Below are 8,228 nucleotides of genomic sequence, written 5' to 3' on the forward strand. Positions count from 1 at the left end.
ATCACTATCCAAAAGCCAACCTCTTGCATAAGGAAGGTTGCAAATATATAGAGTGGTGGGGTAAGTTGGGAGCTCTTATCCTTTTACCAATCTTGGGATTGAGATCCACTCCTGATGGGAGTATAAGATCTGAGGATAAGGGATGTAAACTCCAATGTAGGATAGGATAGGATCCAAATGTTTTATATGAGGTAAATGGCTACAATGGATAATTGAAGCTTCTGGAAATGGAGGCTTTGGGATTCTCTCTCTTTTTCATGAATTTCTAGAACCAACATAGGTGTAAAGAGGATCAACCTGTAGGTGATCAACGCATGCCACAATGGAGAAACCTTTAGGTTAACACTCTCGAGCAAGAGGCCAGGGTGTGTTTGTCCTAAAACTGGCTCATATCATGTAGTTTATGGTAGAAACTCTGGGGAATGAGAGAGTCATGCATAGGGATTTGTGTAATGATGATGTAAAGGGGGAATAGGATTTTTATTGATCCGTTAGGAGGCCTATTGATCAGATGTGACAAAATGGCCTATAAAAAATCAAGTAGATCAAGGACAACAAATCTCTCCCGATCAATTTGATTGGTAACTACCACGATATCAAAACCTTCGAGGGATTTACCTATAAACACAACACCAATCAATAATATATTTTCACATGTTCATAAACAAATAAAAACCTTTTGGATCATTCTAGATGTTGCTTCTAAACTTAGTAGGACTATCAATTGAATCTTTGACATAATATTCCTCAACCACACACTTTCCTTTCCTACTTCACATTCAATAACATATTCTTAAAACAGATCCGAATTTCCTTCTTTTAGCATCACCCAAAAATGCATTCTCTAATTTCCTTCACTCACTCATGGCCTTCACTAAAACTTACGGTTGTTATTCCTGGTCTAGTGCATGCCACATGAAGTACAGAACCATATCTGTCACTCCATGTTAATCAGAGAGGATCTAATCATTCATGTACAAGGAATATTCTCAACGATCCTCTTATCCTAGGGAGATTCCTTTAATTCAAGCTCCCTCTTAGCTTAGAGAGTTCTACTTATTATTTACAACATCGGAGAATCTTTCATGGCTTCCATCCTTCTTATGAGAGTCATTCATATATCATTCTATCACATCAAATTTACATATGATCATGTTCACCATCTAGAATATGATGTACCTACACAACTTATATAGCAAGTACAACCAAAGTTATAGAAGCATGAAGTTAGTAGTATCAAAATGTTATAGTAACGGAAGCATTTGACTTTACAAATTGTTATACGAAATTTATACCTACGGATAAGTATATCTTCCCTAACTGGGTAGTTACACTTAGAACAACTGAAGTAAATATGTTTAGCCTTTTTCTACATTAAACAAATAATATAAAAGAACCTACTTGTGATCCTTCGCTTCCTTTGATCTCCTTTGAGTTGCTCCTGTCGCTTCCGCTCAAATTGAATTCGCTCAATTGGTACCTTCCAACATAAACATAAGATGACAAAAATCAAAGCATATGATCTATTTATTGTAAACAAATTGAATCGACAACATTTGAATATACATTCATCATAGATATAGACAAAAGTATTGGAAAAGGAACAAACAACTTTATTGATTAATAGAAGGAGAAGTTACACCTAATGTGGTTCGATCTCATGTCACTCATCCAGCTTAGACCAAGCCCTCATCACACTAATAGAAACATCAATCCTGCAGCATAACATTACTTTGACAATGATTTCGAGTCTCTAAACCAACAGTATTTCTCTATAATATCCAAGTTCTTTGGCTATATGATGGGAGGCCAATTTATAGATGAATTTAAGTGGTGTTGTCATTAATATGGCGTTGAATGGTTTTCCATAATTGGATGATTAGTTTCCATGTTCAAAGGGATAGACTGTTAGATTCCTATCATGATAGGATTCATAATTTTGAATTTGGCTAAGGTTAAGCCTTGTAATATTGTACATACCTTTGCTTTCTGCAAATTTTTTCCATATTAAAAATTAGAAAATGTAAAGAGGGTATGTCCTAAAAGAAATATTAAAGGAGAAAAAATAAGAAAAGATAAAAAAAATGAAAATATATGAACCCTAAAAACAAAAATAGATCATGAAAGTGTGCAAGTCTAAATGCCACTACTATTTTACAGCTTTACTATCTTAAATAATGGTTGTGTGTAGCTTGTTATACATGCCACAATCGATGGTAGTCAAATTGATTAATCTTGACTATTTCATGCTTTCAATTTTATATTTATAGTTACAGAATAAAATATGACCACACTACAACAAAACCAGCGATTTGCGCCAGATTTAGCACCAGATTTTAGTGCATTTTTTTTGTAATTGTGATGAGCAACCTGGCGCTAAATCTGGCTCTATTGTACAATTTTTAAAGCGTCCTTTTTTGCACCTGATTTTGCATCCTTTTTCACGCTAGATTTTGCATCATTTTTTACACCAAACTATGCATCATTTTTTGCGTCAAATTTTGAACCAAGATTTGCATCTTATTTTATGACAGGTTTTGCTTCTAGTTTTGTGTCATTTTTTGCATCTATTTTTCATTCTATTTTTCTTCCTATTTTGTGTCATTCTTTGCTTCCATTTTTGCACCATCATTTGCATCAAGTTTACACTATATTTTGAATCCAATTTAACGTCTTTTTATGCATCTATTTTGTGTCAGTTTTTGCATCTAGTCTTACGCCAGGTTTTGTATCTAGTCTTACACTAGTTTTTGCTTCTATTTTTGCACCAGCTTTGGTGCCTATCTTTGCACCATGTGTTGAATTTGATTTAGCACCAAATTTTGCATCCATTTATGTGCCCATTTTTGCATCTTTTTTGGACCATTTTTTACATCCACATTTACGTTTGATTTGTCTCCATTTTTCCCATCTCATTTTGCACCATATTTTGCGTCATTTGTTTCATCCAATTTTGCATCATTTTTAACACCATCTCTTGCATCTAATGTTACATCATTTTGAGCATCCAAATTTGCATTTATATTTGCATCTTATGTTGAGTCATGTGTTGTGTCCACCTTTGCATCTTATTTGGTGTCTAATGGTACATTCAATTTAGAGCCATTTTTTACGTCTACTTTTGTATTTGTTTTTGCACCAAGTTTTGCATCCAATTTTAAGCTATTTTATGCCCCTTTTTGCACCATTTTTTTGTGTCTACTTGTGTCCAATGTTGCACCATTATTTACACCGACTTTTTCATCCAATTTTGCATTTTTTTGGTGTCTAGTTTTACATCATTTTCACCATCCAAATTTGCATTTTTTTTTGCCTCATTTTGTGTCCACATTTGCATATAATTTTGTGTCTGAGTTCGAACCTAAATTTGCATGTGATTAGGAATCATTTTTACGCCGTAAGGTGTTCCCTCTGAGAAAGACATCCCTAAAATGTGACGTGTGCGATCCTGAGCCATTGATTCTGTGCGTTAGATGATTGGGGTGTTTTCTGCCGTTCGTTTAATCTGTTTTTTCATAGAAAAATGGTTTTTTTCCCATGGTAATGGGCCATGAAAGGCCAGGCCTAGCCTGCTGGCGATGAGACTCTTCTGCTGGCTATGAGACTCTTCGCAGAGACTGCCTGCTGGCGATGAGACTCTTCGCAGAGACTCTTCATGTCTTTCTTCCCTGCATGCCCCGTTTCACTGTTTCATCCCCTACATTCAATTAACGCTCCTTTCTATTCCATTGCTCCTCCATTCCGATTGAACACAGCCTGTTGAAGATAACTGTAGATCAACTCAGCGCTCCGTCGCTCTCGCTCTTTACTATCACTGTCCAGCTCCTTTCTATTCCATTGATCCTCCATTCCGATTGAACACAGCCTGTTGAAGATAACTGTAGATCAACTCAGCGCTCCGTCGCTCTCGCTCTTTACTATCACTGTCTGGACTGTGTCTGCTTTGAGCCGCGGTGCTTTCAAAGATGTATTTAAATTTTAGACACTTCCCTCTCATGGCATACAACAATCAGACGCCCACCCCTCCTCTGGATGCAATAACGCATACTTCAGAATTAGACAATCAGACGCCCACCCCTCTTCTGGATGCAATAATGCATACTTCAGAATTAGATTTAGAAGGTGCAGTGCCAAGTCCTCACCCATAACGTCAACAATAAAGCCGCGATATTTGTCACAGAGTTGACACAAAATCTTGAAAATATTCTCTAGCGCCCGGATCGATCACTGTATTGTTCATCAACCCTAACCCTATCCTATTCACATTTGTTTCCTCTGGATTATACAAACGATGGACCATAAATTCCAATAAGCAATGAGGGATAAGAAAAAGCAATAACCTACAGAAGGATAAGAAAAAGCAATCAGCAATGAGGGATTGTGAATCTTAACAATGTTCGTCAACCGTGTTCCTACAGAAAGATTGATCAAAATTTTGAATTTAGCTTGTTTTGAAAGTTTGAAGTTTTGAACTCTTATCAACCTACAATATAGCTGCTTATTGATGGATGCATCCTAGCGAGGTTTGTCTTCCCTGTAACATCAAAAAAAAAAATTGTAAGTGTACCATTTTTAAATTTAGTTTACTTTACCCTAATGTGATGCATAAATTCAAATTCCATTTATATCTATTCAGTTGGACATTATATTTGTTTTGTCAGCCTACTTGCTTTAAAATGTCTGTCTCTTACCTTTGGGAAAGCTCCGTTCATAGAGTACTCGACACAAGATCAGAAAATATGATGCTGCGTTCTGTGACTTTCTCCTGGTATGTGCCAAAACTCAAATCAGAAAAACTTAAAAGTTCAAGTTCATCACTTTCAAAAATGTTTAGCCACAAGCTTTCTTCTGTTAATAGAAATTATTAGATAGGCTTAAGATGCATGAGCAGAAAAACAATGGTGTTTAACAGAGATCCAAAAATCTATGAGAGAAGAACCCAATAATACAAGAGCTTCTGTCAGAAGTAGCAGACATACCTAGGCATCAAAGATATTCAGCTGTTTCATTGTTTCCTGTTAATGTGATAGAAATCAAGCTCTTCTAATATGTTTATACTAAGAATGGCATGAAAAGTTGTCCTAAAGGTGACATGCCATTTGAGAAGTGCTCTCACATAAATCCTGTACCTTGATTTAAAAATAAACAGGACTGTGTTGTTGATGGCACCGTTTATATATCAGATAATATTTTGCAGTTTTGAACCTGTTGTCATTTCTCCAATATTACATCATAAATGAAGAATTAATGAATGAGGGGAGTTTAAATTATTATCATAGATAAATCATAATCCCCCGAAAATCAAATTCCACAATTGAGATAATGGAATCAGTATGCATCGAGAGCAACAATTTCACCCCCGATGAATTTGTTGTGGCAATCACAACAAATTCAAAGGTTTGTGACTATACAAGTAAGCAACCATGGAACTGTATTGTCAAGCCCTAAGGCAATGTCCAGCTTCTCACTGTGGTGACAAAAAAACTCTGTTACTTGCGCTGCTCCCCCACATCAAGCAGTACAGATTTTGTGTCAGGCATATATCCTGCCTCCTTCATCCGCTTAGACAAGTGATCCAGCATTGCATAAATTCTCTCTGACTGTGGGTGTGATCTATCTCCTACAATAAATTTGTGCACCACATTCTTGATTTCAATCCAACTACATCCAGGATTCTTCTTTACCTCCCTATCTTTCATCATTCTTCTCACCTTTGCAACATCATCCCACTTGCCTGCAGCAACATAAATATTTGACAGCAAGACATAGGTAGCTGCATTTTGAGGTTCCAAATCAAAAAGGTGTTCTACTGCACGTCTGCCTATATCAAGGTTTCCATGGACTCTGCAAGCACCAAGCAAGGCCTTCCACAGAATAGCATCAGGCTCATAAGGGATGGAGTTGATAAGGTCCTCTGCTTCATCCAAGTGCCCTGAACGACCAAGAATATCTACCATGCAGACATAGTGCTCCACTCTTGGTCTAATACCATGATGCTGACTCATGGATAAGAAATAGTGCCAGCCTTTGTCCACTAGGCCTGTATGACTACATGCAGCCAGAACACCAAGAAATGTAACGTGATTTGGAGTCAAGCCTGCTTGTTGCATTTCTTCAAAGAGTAGTAATGCCTCCCTGCCATGTCCATGCTGAGCATATGCTGATATAATTGTGGTCCATAAGACCATGTCAGGTTTGTAAATTTTATCAAATGATAGCCGTGCATCATCTAGGTTCCCACATTTAGCATACATATCAACTATGGCACTTCTCACAAAAACATCTGACTCGAATCCCACTTTGATTATTTGAGCATGAACCTGTTTGCGCTGTTCCAGGGTTGCTAGGCCAGCACATGAACTTAAAACAACTGCCCAGGTGGAGTTATTAGGTTTCACACAAGATTGTCCCATTCGAGAAAAAAGCTGCAGGGCTTCCTCATCTTGTCCATTCTGAACATATCCTGTAAGGACAGCAGTCCATGATATGACATTTTCCTCGGGCATTTTCTCAAATAGTACCCGGGCATCAAATGTTTTTTATTCCGAGCATATCCCACAATCATCACATTCCAAGATTCCACATATCTTTCAGGCATTTCATCAAAGAGCTGTCGTGCCTCATCTGTTCTTCCATTCTCTGCATATCCCACAATCATAGAATTCCATGACAGCACATTACTTTCACACATCCTCTCAAAGAACAGGCGCGCATCATCAATTTCCCCACATTTCGCATACATACTAACAAGGACATTGCCCACGTTTACATTTGACACAAAACCAGTTTTGACAGTGTGAGCATGGATTTGCTTGCCATCTTCAAGGGCTGCTAGGCTCGTGCATATGCCCAGGACACAAGTTAGGTTGGACTGGTTAGGCATTGCACCAGTACTAAGCATTCGGGCAAAGAATTCCAATGCATCTTTGCCATGCTCATTCCGGGCATATCCTGCGATCACTGAAGTCCACGAAATTACATCTCGTTCAGGCATTGTATCAAACAGTTGCCGTGCATTATCTATGCTTCCACATTTGGCATACATGTTAATTGCTACATTACCCACAGAAATATCAAATTGAAAACCCATTTTAATACTGTCAGCATGGACCTGCTTGCCTGGTAGCAAGACTTCAAGGCTGGCACATGCACTCAAAACACCGGTGAATGTAAATTAGTTCCGGTAAACACACCCCTCATGCATACAGGAAAAGAGATCCAGTGACTCTTGAAAGCATCCATTCTTGGCATATCCGGTAATAACCGAAGTCCATGACACAACATCTCGTTTGGGCATTTTCTCAAATAATTGGCGTGCATCCTCCATGCGTCCAATCTGAGCATATCCTGCTATCATTGTATTCCATGAAACTACATTTCGTTCAGGCATTTTGTCGAACAACTTTTGGCCGTCCTCTAATTTACTATTCCTGACATATGCAGCTAGAATCGCATTCCAAGTAACAATATTCCGCTCAGGCATTTTGTCAAACACGTTGCTTGCTTGCTCCAGTTGTCCATTTCGAGCAAAACCAACAATCATCTTAGTCCAAGAAACCACGTCCTTTTCAGGCAGTATTTCCTGGCGTGCATTTTCTATTCTTCCAATCCAATTCCGTAGATAACCAGAAAGCATGATGTTCCATGATATTGTATGTCGTTAGCGTTTTTTGTCAAACAAGTGGCGTGCATTTTCTGTTATTCCCCGTTGAGAACATCTGTTAATCATTTCATTGCTAATGGTACAGAAGAATTGTACCCTTTGGTTTTCTCCTTTGTTCTTCATGAACTACTCAAACCGCTACGAAAATACCAATTTCCAATTTAGATGTAAATTTGTTAGTTTCGTGTTGTATTCCATTGAAATGCGGTTTCGACCATTATCTCTGAACAGTCAATGGTTTAAGCAGCCTCTAAATGAGAGGTGATCGAAGTTATCATTTCAATCTTGCAATCCAAACCCAACAACAGAGGGCAGCAGTCACATGGGAAAGGGTTCAACTTTATGACAGTAAAAATGAAAGAAACAAATGGAAAAACAGCGCTTCCTTCCTTTTATCGTCCCACAACCATGCTCCAAAACCTCAAATATGGATCACTATAACATGTTGCCAGGGTAATTATGACTCCGTGTGGATCACTTTAACATGTTGCCAGCGTATGTATGACTCCGTGCTTACTTCCTGTTCTTTTCTATGTGAGTTTTATATAATATCATATTGTATTTT

The 8,228-nt window shown here is 37.8% G+C and overlaps 1 pseudogene; it reads right to left on the reverse strand.

Annotated features, from left to right (window-relative positions):
- Positions 1-5,489: 5,489 nt before the first annotated feature.
- Positions 5,490-6,254, reverse strand: LOC149240697 (pentatricopeptide repeat-containing protein At4g02750 pseudogene; annotated as a pseudogene).
- Positions 6,255-8,228: the final 1,974 nt, after the last annotated feature.

The sequence above is a fragment of the Pinus tabuliformis genome, chromosome 8, assembly GCF_031772625.1.
Source record: "Pinus tabuliformis cultivar Carrire ecotype Pingquan chromosome 8, CPIR1, whole genome shotgun sequence".
NCBI lineage: Eukaryota > Viridiplantae > Streptophyta > Pinopsida > Pinales > Pinaceae > Pinus > Pinus tabuliformis.